Source organism: Akebia trifoliata, chromosome 12 (assembly GCF_017979445.1).
Source record: "Akebia trifoliata isolate Shusen 1 chromosome 12, ASM1797944v1, whole genome shotgun sequence".
NCBI lineage: Eukaryota > Viridiplantae > Streptophyta > Magnoliopsida > Ranunculales > Lardizabalaceae > Akebia > Akebia trifoliata.
In genome coordinates this window covers 28,621,937-28,636,714 of record NC_141386.1, presented here as the reverse complement: position 1 = coordinate 28,636,714, position 14,778 = coordinate 28,621,937, and the positions used below count along the sequence as shown (strand labels likewise).

The 14,778-nt window shown below is 35.5% G+C and overlaps 1 non-coding gene across 1 annotated transcript; it reads right to left on the bottom strand.

The window, feature by feature from the left end:
• Positions 1–13,312: 13,312 nt before the first annotated feature.
• LOC147389315 (small nucleolar RNA R71) lies at positions 13,313–13,419 on the bottom strand. The gene has a single exon (XR_015171072.1). It is a non-coding gene; the product is annotated as a small nucleolar RNA R71 (small nucleolar RNA).
• Positions 13,420–14,778: the final 1,359 nt, after the last annotated feature.

The following is a 14,778-nucleotide window of genomic DNA, read 5'->3' as shown; positions in this document are numbered from 1 at the left end:
GGATTTTGGGAGACCCTTGGGGATAATTTAGTTCTAATTCTTCAAGTTTCCAATAATTTCACTAAAATCTCAAGAGAAAATCTAAATTACTTCTATTTTCCTTGGACTTAATGGTCTTTCAATCACCTATAGGTCTCACTAATCATGATGATTAAGAGGATATTATTGTAAAATGTCATAGTTTCTAAAGAATTCTTTGAGGAGGGTAAAAAAGTATCAGGTTATTGGTTTTAGGTCAAATCCTAAAGAACTAGACTAGATGGCATGTAAATATAGACTTGAATTTTGGACATTAAAATTATTTAGCCTAATTAATTCTTTAACAACTTAGGGTTAAGAATGCCTTTGCTCACAAGTTTTAGAAAATTTTATGGGTTGGGCAAAATTGTCAAAATATCTTGAACTTGGTCTTATTACATTAACCCTTCTAAAATTGATGATAGACTTGGGAGATATAAGGGTAATATACCTTAATTTAATTATAAAAAATGGGGTTAGGGTAGTTATTTAACTAATATGGGGACCAATTTGACCAAAGGTGTTAGTTGAACAAATAAGAAAATTACAAAAAGATCTAAGTAGTAAGATTATTGAATAATTGAAAGAAGGTTAACAGAGTAAAAGTGAAGGATTTTTTTGAGGGAAAAGTAATTAAGGAGTGGGTTAAAGGGTAATTATCCCTAATCAAATTCAAGCACACATGGGCTTGTAACAAAATAGGCACTAAATGAACCTAGGCTTGAACAAACTGGTCATGGGTCACCTTTGGACTAAATAAATATTACTCCTGACCATAGGTTACCCTTAACCAGATAAAAAATAAGTTTGGCCAAGGTTGAGGAACAGCCAGGCTTAAAATTAAGCTTGGCCAAAGGTGAGGTATAGTCAAGCTTAAATTTAAACTTGGCCAAGGGTTAGGTAAAGCCCGGATTAAATTAAACTTTCTTTAAAAAAAATGGCCTTTAGATCTTGTAGATGCTTGAAAATGGGAATTTGAACCCTCTTGAAAATTACTTTGGGTCAAACCCCTTCTCGAAAAAAATTTTGTGCTTTTGGGTTCGGCCTAGGCAAAAATGGGGTGTCTACATTTGTCATTTCAAGTTATGTTATTTTTATTATTTTTAATTAGATTAATCTTCAATAAATCAATTTTAAATTCGCTACCTTATCTCCGATTATCTTAAATTAGAATTTTAAATCAACATTGTATCTATGGATTGTGACCCTTGCTTGCTAAGGTTTTAATTATTTGTTATGTGTTATTTATGTGATAACCTACGACGAACATCAATTGTGGTATGATAAGGTCACAATAATTTGATTTTGGGACCGTAATTTCACAAATTTTATCACATTTTAAATGTTAGTTCCTATTAATAATTGCAAAATTAAATTATTTTTTCAAATTAATGAAGCTAATGAGATATTATTGCTAATTGCAGATAAATAAAGTACATATGGAAGTTCCCAAACGACGCAACAAAGTCGGTTACAATGTGCGAGCAAAAAGGAGAAATCTGACTGAAAATGAGCAGCAAAAGTTGCCACGTCACAGCGTCGCGGTGTCACCCTAATGCTCCACAGTGATCTTGAGGAATCTTGTCTCGAGATTTGTACTGAAATTTCTAGATGGCTCGGTCGTTGTAATTGAATGGTCCTTTCGAATCAAATCATTCGAAAAGTCGACCCAATAACCCGATTACAAATGTTATAAATTAGAGGTTTGATTTCAAAGAAGAGGCTCATCTTTGTTTCTCTTATTATAATTCTTTGCAATTCTCTGTAATTTTTTTATTCTTTGAGAGAACTCTTGATTGTAGTGAGAACATCAAGAGTGATTTCATCCTTTAGTTCTTATTGTAAATCTTTTGAGAAGCCATCAAAGAAGGAATCAAGTTGCATCTCTGTTTTACATCATCTTCTTCATCTATCATCTTTTTTATTTTATTACTGCTGCAACTATGAACCTTGCAATGAGTGGCTAGACTCTCCTTAGAGAGGTCAAAAATACCAGAGCAAATTCATCCCTCTAATGTAGTTTTGTTTCTGAAAATTCTTCTATGATTAGATAATCTAACTTGTATTGCTAATTCAAACTTTGATAGCCATTACTTAAATAAGTTCAAGAACGGCTATGCTCTGTGAAGAATTTAAATATAAGTTAGACAATCTCAATTAAATTAAGATTTTCATGAATAACTTTTGGTTACTTTTGATGATTTAACTGTTCCACTTTCCGATCTATGAGTAATGACTTGCTACATGGATTGAGTTATTTTTAGAATTAATCTGCATTATGGATGGTTTGTAAAGGCTGAATTGACTTCTCTAAGCCTTCTTTCTTATATCTTCAATCTCTATTTTCTATTTTTATTTCAATTACAAGTTAATTTCCATCTTTATTGTGCAACAAATCTGCTTTGTTTTTAAATCAATCTTTTTTCAACCCTGTTTTAGTTCTCAATTCAAGTGAACATTTGAATCTTCATTGTCCCTGTGGAACGAATTCGACTTACTGAAGTTTTATTTTAAATATTTGTTTATCTGCAATCCACATCAAGTTTTTACATCGATCATGGTAGAGGAATTAAATGAGAATAATTCAAATTTAGAAGTTTCCAATTGTGTGGAAGATCATGCTATCTCTCATTCACTCTCTTTAGAAAATATTCAAATGGAGGGAGAGAGTAATGGTAATATTGAGGCATTAGAAGAATCCTCACCTCTGAAAAGAACTATTCCAAAATTTGGTTATCTTTTGCTCATTATGGATAAGTCTAAGCCCAGCTCAATTCCATTAATGATCCAAATGGATCTAGATATCGGTCTATTACAAGCCTTAAAGGCAATCAGTTTGAATTGATTGACCAGGGTCATGAAGAGGAAGACTTGGGCTTCGATTCAAACCATTTTGTTGCTTTTGAAGGAGCGAATTTTGTTGGGGAGAAAATTCCTATAGAAAAAGTTTGCAACTTAGACTTGGGGCATTCCATATCTGAATTCAAGAAATCCAAGAGATGCAAATCTTGGTCCAAGTTGGGCTTGCCCAAGAAAATGCGATTGAATCTGCTTGATAGTTTCTTATGTCGTGTTTGGTTTGGAACATAAGGGGGATTAGGAATGATGCTTCTCAGTTTAGGTTAATTAAGATTAACATGTTTACAAATCCATTGATAATAGCTCTTTTGGAACTTGTGTCACTTAAGAAATCCAATTTTCTAAATTTATGTATAAAATTTCAATGTTTTCTCGATTAAGATCATAGTTGTGGCTCTATGGGGCATCTAAATTCATAATTATTCACTCCTCTTCTCAATTTTTTCTCTTAGAGATTGAATTGGAGAACAAAATAGTTACCTTATGTGTTGTTCATGCCTCTTTCTTAGTTCAAGAAAGGAAGACGTTATGGGAGGAGTTAAAAAGAGTGTTGATTTTTCCTAATCACATTCTTATAGCTGGTGATTTCAACATTATTTCTCACCCTGATGAGAAAAGGGGGGGGGGGAGATTTCCTATGGCCAACTCGATGGAAAACTTTAAGGGCGTCGTTGAGGGTGTTGGCTTGTTTGATGTTTCTTTCACGGGGAATATGTTTCCTTAGTGCAAGAACAAACATAACCAAGAGTGTATTTCGGGCCGATTGGACACAAGGCTTTGTTCGCGGGCCTAGATTGATTTCCTTGGGATGGCGATTGTTTCTTACTTGTCGAGGTTAGCTTCAGAACATTGTCCTTTGTTGATTCAATATTCTAAGATGATTTCGGGCCTAAAACAATTCAGGTTATTGGACTGATAGACCAGATTTCCTCCCATTGGTGAGTAACTCATGGTCAGGCTTGGTGGATGGTGTTATTTTATTCAAGTTTTCTTAAAAGCTAAAAATATTAAAAATGGTGATGAAAGATTGGAATAGGGAAGTTATGGGACATGTGGGGGTAAAACTTAAATAAGCTGAGTAGAGGTTTACGAGTCTGATGAAAAATTAGATTCTTTTGGGTAGAGCCAGGAAGTTTATTTAGATTGCCAAAAAACTAGATACGGATATAATTCTTTGGCATCTGAAGAGGAATCAATTTGGCGCCAAAAATCAAGAATCACTTGGCTCAAAGAAGGTGATAAAAAATACAAGGTTCTTCCGCATGTCTGCTAAGCTGAGATCCTCTAAGAATTATATTAAGAGAATTAACAAGGAGGATGCCAACTTCACTGACAACCTCAGGAAATTGCAGAGGAGGTGGTTAGGAATTTTTCAAAGTTGTTATCTACTGATCATAGAGTCTTTAATCTAGATCTAATTGCAGGAATTAGTAACCGGATTACTAAAAGGTAGAATATGGATTTGTGTACTTCCCTTCCCTAGAAAAAGTTTTAATAGCTATTAACGGCATGAATGTTCATGGAGTAGTTGGTCCGAATTGGTTTATGGGTTTTTTCTATGTAAAAGCTTAGGAGATCATCATAGTAGACCTATGCAAGCAGTGGAAAGTTTTCTTGGAAGGGTTTAAGTCCAAAGTAGTCAATGCCACAACTATCGCCCTTATCTCGAAGATTGAGGTACCAATTTATTTTTCTTAGGTTGAGTGCTCTTTCCTTTTTCTGATTTCTTCTAAACAAGGGGCATTTTTTAAAGGAATAAATATTTATGATAACCTTATTCTTGTGCATGAAATTATTGATGATTTGAGTAGAAAGACTAGAGGAAATAATGTGGTCCTAAAAATTGATATGTGTAAGGCATACGATAAATTGGAGTGGCCCTTTCTCTTCAAGGTTTTGAAGAAAATGGGGTTCGATGACAGGTTCTCGAAGCTAATCAGAGGATGCTTGCAAACCTCAATGTTCTCCATTTTGGTCAATATAACATATTTTGGTTTCTTCCCTAGATCAAGATGTCTGAGACAAGGAGACCCTTCATCTCCTGTCCTTTTCTTTCTAGCAGAGGAAGCTCTAAGAGCAAGTTTGAGGCATTTGGTAAATTCTGGGAAAATGGAGAGATTCTCCGTGGTTAGGAATGGTAAAGGTACAAGTCTTCTATTGTTTGTGGTGATCTAATCATTTTTTTCAAGGATACAAAGAAGTCACTGCTTGTTATTAGAGATTTTCTTAAAGACTATGAGAAAGTTTCTGGGCAACAAGTGTGTATTGAGAAAAGCAAGTTTTTCGTCTCCAGGCGTGTTAATTTCAATAGGATATCTTAGATTAAATATATCCTAGGGTTCCCCAAAGGTTCTCTAACTACAACTTATCTTAGTGTTCATCTGTTCATTATCTCCTTTCTCAGCCCTTTGCAGCCTTTTCAAAAAAAATGATGCATTTTTATTTCTCAGCCCGATCACCTAACCTAGGGGAGGGAAAATTCGAACTACGTTTTGGTCTGATCCCAAAATTCTGGGGTACGTAGGCAACCTGAGAAGTTACTTCAGGCTCGACCGCATCAAAATAAAAAAAATCTAGTTCCCACACAATAAAAAAAAATCAAGAAAAAATTCAAAAGAAAAAAATTGTCAAAGTGGGAAAGAAAATTCAAGAAAAAAAGAAAATAATTTAAAAGGAAATGTCACACAAGGGGCATTTGGGTTTTTGAGCCTCAAAATCCCTTTCTTTTTATACCTAGTCCTAAGCCTACCTATAAAAGTCCTCCTAAGTACCGTGCGAAAAGTCAAGGGAGATAGCAAAACATGGTCAAACAGCAACTCCAGAAGTTCAGAAGAAAAGAAAAAGATAAAAAAATGATGAAACCTGCTAAGTTGAAAATCCGAAAAGGGCGACTTAGGCAAAAATTAAGGCAAGCTCGCAAGGTTGAAAATCTGAAAGGACAACTTTGGCAACAATCAGAGCAAAGAAAAAAAGAGAAGAGCTCGCTAGATCGAAAACCTGAAAAGGCGATCTAGGAAAAAGTTAGAGCAAACTCGCTAGATTGAAAACCTGAAAAGGCGATCTAGGCAAAAGTTAGAGCAACAAAGAAAAACAGAAGAAAATCCCAAGCTGAGAGCGGTCCGAGCTGAAACATCAGAAGTCCGAATAATCAAGGTCAATACTTAGCTTGAACCAGGCATAGACTTAGAAGTCACAAGTATTTTGTCTACGATCGATCTGAAAATTTTTACTCCCCCAAGTAAATCAAGGGAGATAAGGGTGAATTCTATGATGAAACTCGAAAGGAAATAATTTTGTACTCTTGAGCCTGACTCAAAAACCTTCAATAAAATTAATCAAAATTAAAAGTTGAGTCTTTATTGCGCTTGTGGTAATCAATTATTTCAAACCTTCATACAAGGGACATTTTCTTTCTTTTTTTAATGTAACTTTTCCCCTTTATACTAGGGGCATTTTTTTTATGATGTGTTCAATTATTTTCAAGGCCATGGTCATTGTCAAACTAGAGGCATTTTGCTTTTGAGCAATGTTAATCCTAAGAGATAATGAGAACCCCAAATTTAAGGTAACCCTCTTGATAACAGTTTTTCAAAAAACTCTTGAGGTTCAAAATAAATAAAAAACTCAGGTTTTAAAACTTTTTGATAAATCCTTGAGGTTCAAACAAAAGCATTTTGGATCTCTGGCACTCTTTCGTTCTCCAGATTCTTTTCAGATCCGATCATTCTTGGAATCGATCAGTTCTCTTCCAAATTCATTATCTTCCAGATTTATTCATTCTCCGGTTTGTTCTAATCAGTTTTCTCCAAATTCGTTCATTCTTTCCCAAAATTCATTCATTCCTCTGCCAGTTTTGCTCAATTTACGCCAAGGGTTAACTTGGATTTTGCTCAGTTGCCGCCAAGGGTTAACTTGGATTTTGCTCAGTTTCCGCCAAGGGTTTATCTTGGATTTTGCTCAGTTGCTGCCAAGGGTTATCTTGGATTTTGCTCAGATGCCGCCAAGAGTTATCTTGGATTTTGCTCAGTTGTCGCCTCTTGGATTTTGCTCAGTTGCCGCCAAAGGTTATCTTGGATTTTACTCAGTTTCCGCCAAGGGTTATCTTGGATTTTGCTGGATTTTGCTCAGTTACCGCCAAGGGTTATCTTGGATTTTGCTCAGTTGCCGCCAAGGGTTATCTTGCATTTTGCTCAGTTTTCGCCAAGGGTTATCTTGGATTTTGCTCAGATGCCGCCAAGGGTTATCTTGGATTTTGCTCAGTTTCTGCCAAAGGGTTATCTTGGATTTTGCTCAGATGCTGCCAAGGGTTATCTTGGATTTTGCTTAGATGCTGCCAAGGGTTATCTTGGATTTTGCTCAGTTGCTTCTAAGAGTTATCTTGGATTTTGCTCAGTTTCCGCCAAGGGTTATCTTGAATTTTGCTCAGATGCCGCCAAGGGTTATCTTGGATTTTGCTCAGTTACCACCGAGGGTTTTCTCGGAATTATGCTCTGTTTATGCTCAGATATGCTCAGTTTTACTCAATTATGCTCAGTTTATGCTTAGATATGCTCAGTTTTACTCAATTATGCTCAGTTTATACTCAAATTATGCTAAAATTATACTCAGATTTTACTCAGTTTCACACAGTGCACACACTTGCACATTTGCACTTTTTAGTCAGGGAGAATTCTTTAAAATTCAAAGATCTGACACTGTCAGTGAGAGTTTGCGCTCAAGGACCTGACAACCTTTTAATTCGGGGAGAGCTTTACCCTCAAGGATCCGAACACCCGACGAATTGCTAAATCAGGCTGCAAAATGAACTGTCACTAGCTTTGGCATTCAGATATCGCACTATCTACCAAAATAGATTTGCTATCTAGTTTGCTTCAACCCTTTACCAAAGAGGGGTATCTGTAGACACCCCATTTTTACACTCGCCTGATTAATCAACTCGTCAACCCGATCGCAATGATTCCCAATGATGGATGTTATTTCCATTGCTTTATTTTGTTACCAGATGTGTTTCAGAAATCGGGATGAGGTATCTCAAACTGACAAAACCTTAGAAACCACGCTACGCTAGGAAAATACGACCCCAGAAACATAGAAATCATCATCTTGCAGACCAAAAAGAAGCTCACGATAAAAATCACTAAAAATTGATCAAATTACCAAAATACCCATAACCTCAAAACAACCATAGAGCCTACGTTACGCTTAGGAAAACTCTCTCAAACACATAAAATAACAAATCGAAACCAAATAAATCATTTCACCAATTTTAACAGAATTCGATAAAATTACGAAAATGCCCCTCATAAAGTTCATGACCATTTCACACAAAAAATTTCATAAATGACACAAACTAATATTTCCATTGAATTCCTTACGAAAAATCGATTCTAAAACATCCTAGAACATTAAAAACCGACTTAAAACGTAAAAATCCTCTCCGGGGGTAAAACGGTAATTTCACAATTTTCATAATTAAAAATTTCGAAATTAATAAATAAAATATTAAATAATTAAAGTGAAACATTAATGAAATTAATTTAAAATTTGGAACTAAAAAATCGATCAATCGAACTTTCAAGTAAAATTGTTGAGGGTTCGTGGGATATTTCTTTAAGGACCCCTCCATTTGGGGGTCCAAAGAATTAAAGATATTTTAGAGGGGGGTTCTCCAAAAATTAAAAGTAAATCAAGCAAGACTGAAGTCAAGGTATTAAAGTCAATCAAGTGAAACTGAAGTCAAAATTAAAGTCAACTAAGCAAGACTGAAGTCAAGATATTAAAAGTCAATCAATTAATACTAAAGTCAAAACATTAAAAGTCAATCAAATAAGACCAAAAGTCATAATAGAGTTCTAATTAAATAATAACTCAATCTAATAGAGTTCTAACTTAAAAACAATTCTACCTAAAATAATTCTAATTAAAACACAATTCTACCAAAAACAAGTCTAACTAAAACACAACTCTAATTAAAAGAACTCTAATTAAATACTAACTCTATCCAAATAACCCTAAAAAAATCTATAAATAGAGGTGCTCACACCCTATTTTCGGATCAAATCATAAATCCTAAGAGAAGTAGGTCTAGAAGCCCCCATAGCATCCCATAAACCCTAGTTTTGGAGCCCCAACTCCTTACCTAACATCCCTCCTTCAATTTTAGCCTAGAAAACACCTAAAAGCCCTCCAAAAACACCCCCAAATCCGCAACAAACTTGAAGAGTTCAGATCCAAAAACAAGGAGATACCTTGATCTCGGAGATCCGAAGTCAAATCCGGAGACAGAACGAAGCAAGGGAGTACGGTACAAGGAGCTATTTTTGTCAGATCTGAGGGAGCAAAATCCTTGCTATCGGAAAGGTATAAAATTTTTATTTTTATTTTTATCTAGGTTTTTAGCAATGTGATTTATTTGGGAAGTTAGTAGAGACCGGCTTTGGCCGGGCGGGGTTGGTGCCTAAAACCTTCCAACCCCGTAACGTGATCCCCGGACTCTTTTTCTCTTTCGTAGATTAGTTTACTTTTTTTTAGAGTCAGTTGGTTCCTAGACCTTAACAACTAGGTGGCGACTCCCAAACCTCAAGGGTCAAAAGCGGATCCGCGCACCCCGCGGATCGAGGGCGCTTTCAGTGGCGACTCCACTGGGGACTATTGGGGATCAAACTTGAAAAACCCCAAGTATGGGAGCATTGCCAAGATGACCTAGTTTTTTTTTTATTATTTAGTTTGATTTATTTTATTTATTTTTTCTGTTTATTTATTTTTTATCTTAATTGTAGATGATTTTGGGTATTGCATTTTTTTTTCTAATTAAGGATCACTTTTTGATGACCCTTAAATAATGAAAGATTCAAATTGACATATGAAAATGATGGAATGATAAAGGTTGGGACAGTAATGTTCAAACATTTTTACAAAACATTCTAGTGAGAATTAAGTCTGGGAACCTCTTAATAAAACATAGATCTCATCGAGTAGATTAATTTAGAACTTGAGTTCACTCAATTTCGTTATCGGAAGCCTTAGATATCATCGATGCAAGTTCAATTTGTAAATCTGGAATTGTTGTTGAATGAAAGTTAGGACAGCAATGTTAAAACTTTTTCACAGAATATTCTAGTGAGAATTAAGTCTGAGAACCTCTTAGTAAAACGTAGATCTCATCGAGTAGATTAATTTAGAATCTGAGTTCACTCAATTTCATTATCAGAAGCCTTAGATATTATCGATGCAAGTTCAATCTGTAAATTTGAAATTGTTTCTGAATGAAGGTTGGGATAGCAACGTTAAAACATTTTTACAGAACATTCTGGTGAGAATTAAGTCTAAGCACCTTTAATAAAATGTAGACCTCATCGAGTAGATTAATTTAGAACTTGAGTTCACTCGATTTCGTTATCGGGAGCCTTAGATATCATCGATGTAAGTTCGGATTGTATTTTCCAAATTCACAGAAAATCCGAATTTATCTAATGTTAGCAAAATTAATGTTCCTGAGAGTGAGCTCATCTCAACCATTGTCATTCTATCATCAATGTAACATCTATTGGAATCTCGATTTATTTTGGATCACCCAAAAGTAACCCTTGATTAGACCATAGACAACAAATTTGTGGGCCTTTTTAATTTTGGATCAGATTAATTATTATTTGTGTTATATGCCCATATAATGTGCCATGATCTCTACAGATATATTTGTGATGTGTTTGCTTTCATCTTAATTTTGATGTGATGGATTTTGTATTATTTTCTTGATCAATATTCATTTGATATTCATATGTGATGACATAATCTGGCCCATGGGCCCATGTGTTTGAAAAAGGCCCCGGGCACACCCCACCCTGTTTTGCACACACCACATGCACGTTTACTGTTTTGCGCACTTACACATCCTATATAGCCAACGTGGCACTAGTGCGTGGCCCGATTTCTTCGGAGATGCGACGTCATTCATGAAAACCACAACTCCAGTCACGTACCTTAGGGTATATCAAACTGGGGCATCAATATCGTCTAATCAGGTGATTCTGAGAGATGTATTGATGCACCCAGGCTGGAGGGACCTGAGCCTTTTACCTATTGTGAACCACACAGTCACATGTCCCGATTGCCAACGTAGTACTAGTACGTGGTCGGTCCCCTCGTGGGATGCCAAACCATTTATGAAAGCTACAACTCTTGACTCGTACCCGTAGGTGTAAAAGATAATCTAAGTATATCAATTGCACTTCTTGGTCAAAACCGGTGCCTAAGCAAGATCTTGCCCCGCTGTACCCTACTGTACGAGGGGGATAGACTACGTCTATTCTAGACGAGAGGTATTTAAGTGGGCCCTTACTCAGCATTGTGCGCCACCTCTCAACTGGAGATCGAACTGGCTGTTTTTGGCTTCAGAGAAGTGAGTTGAGGTTTTAGATTATCACCTATACGGTATATCAAACCAAGTCACCACGTATCGAAAGGTATATAGGTGTGCTTGGGCAAGGGTGGCTAGATAAAAATGCATTGCACGTAGTAAGCTTAGAGTCTAGAAACCTTCCATGTAGGTCACGACTCGAACTTATCGTGGGTGTTCCCGGGTTGTTTATTGAATGGAACCTTTGGATTGATGAATATATGTGAATGATGTGAATGATGAGATCAAAGTGTATGATTGTCCTCAAGGATCAAAATTTGTTTTGAAAATTAAAATGGGTGCACCGACCCAATAAAGAATCCATTCTTTTACAATAATGACCCAGTCCATCCCGATCCAATAATCATGGTGGGTTGGGCCATTTAATTGAAATAAAAATCAAATTTTCAAAGAAGAAAAATGGTTTACGAAGGGAAAGTGTTTTCTAGAAAAGTATTTTCCAAAATAAGTGTTTTCCAAAAAAGTGTTATTTTCTAGAAAATAATGTTTTCTAAGAAAAAGTGTTTTCCAGAAGAACAAGATTTTCCAAGAGAAAATATTTTCCAAATAACAAACTATTTTTCAGAAAAAAATATTTTTCTAAAGAAAAGAAAATGAAGGAAAAATGATTTACAAAAGATCTATTTTTGCATGAAAAATTTTTGAAATATATTTTTTACCAAAAATCTATTTTTTGCATGGACCTTGTAAAATTATCAAAATATGTTTTTCTAAAAAGAAAATGATTGCAAAAAATAATCAGAATTGTGAAAATTTTTATTCAATAAAAAACATTATTTTCAAGAGTGCAATAAATTATTTTCCTTCTGAATAATCATTGAATGGATGAATTGTTTAATGGATTGGTGCACAAAATTCAATAAAATCTCAGGGTTTTATTTAAAATGTTATCAAGGGGGTGACACTGAAATTGGTTAAATTCACCTTCAAAGAGGTTTAAGGGTTATCATTGTATCTAAGCTCAATCGTCCATCATTTAGCTAGGGTTGTAAATCCGGTCAGTTAGAGTAAACGTCAATATCAAGTCAACAGTCAGAAATGACCTCAAAATTTCTCAACATCGTCCAGTTGTTCTTTGAAGATCATAGTGCTTCAAATTTAGTGTTCTTGGATGACAATCATAGTGGATTAATTTATCATAGAGGGAATGAGAATTAAATCAAGTGGATTGTTTGGGAAAAATTATAAACCTAAATTTCATCACTCATTGATTTTAAACTTCAAATTTCTGCGTTATTTTCTTGTTTAGTTTTAAATTCTATTTTTACTTTTGTTTGGATAAAATTAGATTGAGATAAATTGGTAATTAGCAATAGATTGGTATTTAGTCTCCGTGGGAACGGTACTTTCTTATCACTTTATTACTTGTTTCGATACGTATACTTGCGTGCGTAAATTTAGACAACAAGTTTTTGACACCGCTGCCGGGGACTAATTTATTAATTTTTTTGTTAATATTAATTCAATCATATTTGATTTTAGATCAAACTTTTCTTTATTTTGTAGGTGTTTGGTTAGTGTATGCGTAGTACAGGGAATTCAAAGCTTGTTCCTTTGGATTTTGAGATCGAGAAAACTTGTCGAAGAAATAGAAAGAATAAGCGAGAAGCTTCTCAACACCATACAATGGCCAATCAAACTAATGGTAATGAAGGTCCTAAGTCTATGCGGGACTATGCTGTTCCATTAATGGATGGGATTCACATTAGTATTCGTCGTCCAACGATACAAGCCAACAATTTTGAACTCAGCCGGCTACTATTCAGATGGTACAAGTATCTCAGTTTGGGGTTCACATGTTGAAGACCCCAATGCACATTTAGCTAATTTTCTAGAGATATGTGCCACGTTTAAGTATAACGGTGTTGATGATGATGCCATCCGGTTGCGACTATTTCCATTCTCATTGAGAGACTGGCGAAGAATTGGTTGAACTCATTGCCAAGGGAATCTATTACCACTTGGGATGACTTGGCGAAAAAGTTCCTTGCTAAATATTTTCCATCGTAAAAAACTACAAAGTTGAGGAATGATATCATTACTTTCATGCAGTTAGACAGTGTGTCTCTCTATGAAGCCTAGGAGAGGTACAAAGATTTACTTCGGAGATGTCCTCATCATGCTTTATCGGAATGGTTGATCATCCAAAATTTCTACAATGGGTTGGTTGAATCTATTAGAACTATTGTTGATGCTGCAGCAGGTGGATCTCTTATGGCGAAGACATTTGAGGATGTGTATAATTTATTGGAGGAGATGGCCTCTAACAACTTCCAATATCATACAGAGAGGATGAATCTAAGAAGAACAGTAGGAGTGCATGAATTAGATATTCTTACGGCTTTGACTGCTCAAGTGGCATCCCTATCTAAGAAAATTGATTCATTTGGAGTTCATGCCATTCAAACTCCTACCGTTACATGCGAGATTTGTGGAGACAATCATTCAGGAGATATGTGCCCTAATAATCTAGAATCTCTCAATTTTTTTGTAGTAGGCAGAATAACCCATACTTAACTATTACAATTCGGACTGGAAAAATCATTCGAATTTCTCATGGAGTAATAATAATCAAGTTGAGGCCTCTTCATCTGCAAAGCCCATGTTTCAATCGAGTTATCATCCTCAAGCTCTCCCTAAAGAAAAGAAGCCTTCTTTGGAAGATCTAGTACATAAATGGGAACAAACACTAATCAGTTCATGACAGATACTAAGCAGTTCATGACAGAGACTAGAACTCAACTCCATAGCCAAGCAACTTCTATCCAGAATATGGAAATTCAGTTGGGTCAGTTTGCTTCAACAATTAACAACCGTCCTCAAGGAATTTTGCCTAACAATACCGAGACTAATCCAAAAAGAGATAGTAAGGAGCACTGCAATGCTATCACATTGAGGAGTGGAAAAGAGTTGAATGATGTTGTCAAGGAACCAAAGGAACCGGATGTTTAGTGGCAGAAGAAACAGTCTCTAAAGAGAAGGGTGAGCAAAAGAAAGAAACTACAAACCAGGAGCATAACAAGCCGGGCTTAGAAAATATTACTCTTTACAACCCACCCCCACCATTTCCTCAACGTTTCAAGAAACAAAAACATGACGAGCAATTTGCAAAGTTTCTAAATGTCTTCAAGAAGTTGCATATTAATATCCCATTCGCTGAAGCTTTAGAGCAAATGCCAAGTTATGCCAAGTTTTTGAAAGATATCTTGACTAAAAAGAGGCGATTGAGTGAATTTGAAATAATGGGTTTGACTGAAGAGTGCAGTGCTATCATTCAAAGGAAACTTCCAGCAAAGCTTAAGGATCCTGTGAGCTTTACTATACCATGCACAATAGGTAACCAATTATCTGGTAGGGCTTTGTGTGATTTGGGAGCTAATATTAATCTAATGCCATTGTCTATATTTCAAAAATTGGGATTGGGAGAAGCTTAGCCTACTATTGTGACACTCCAGTTAGCGGATAGATCACTAAAGTATCCAAGG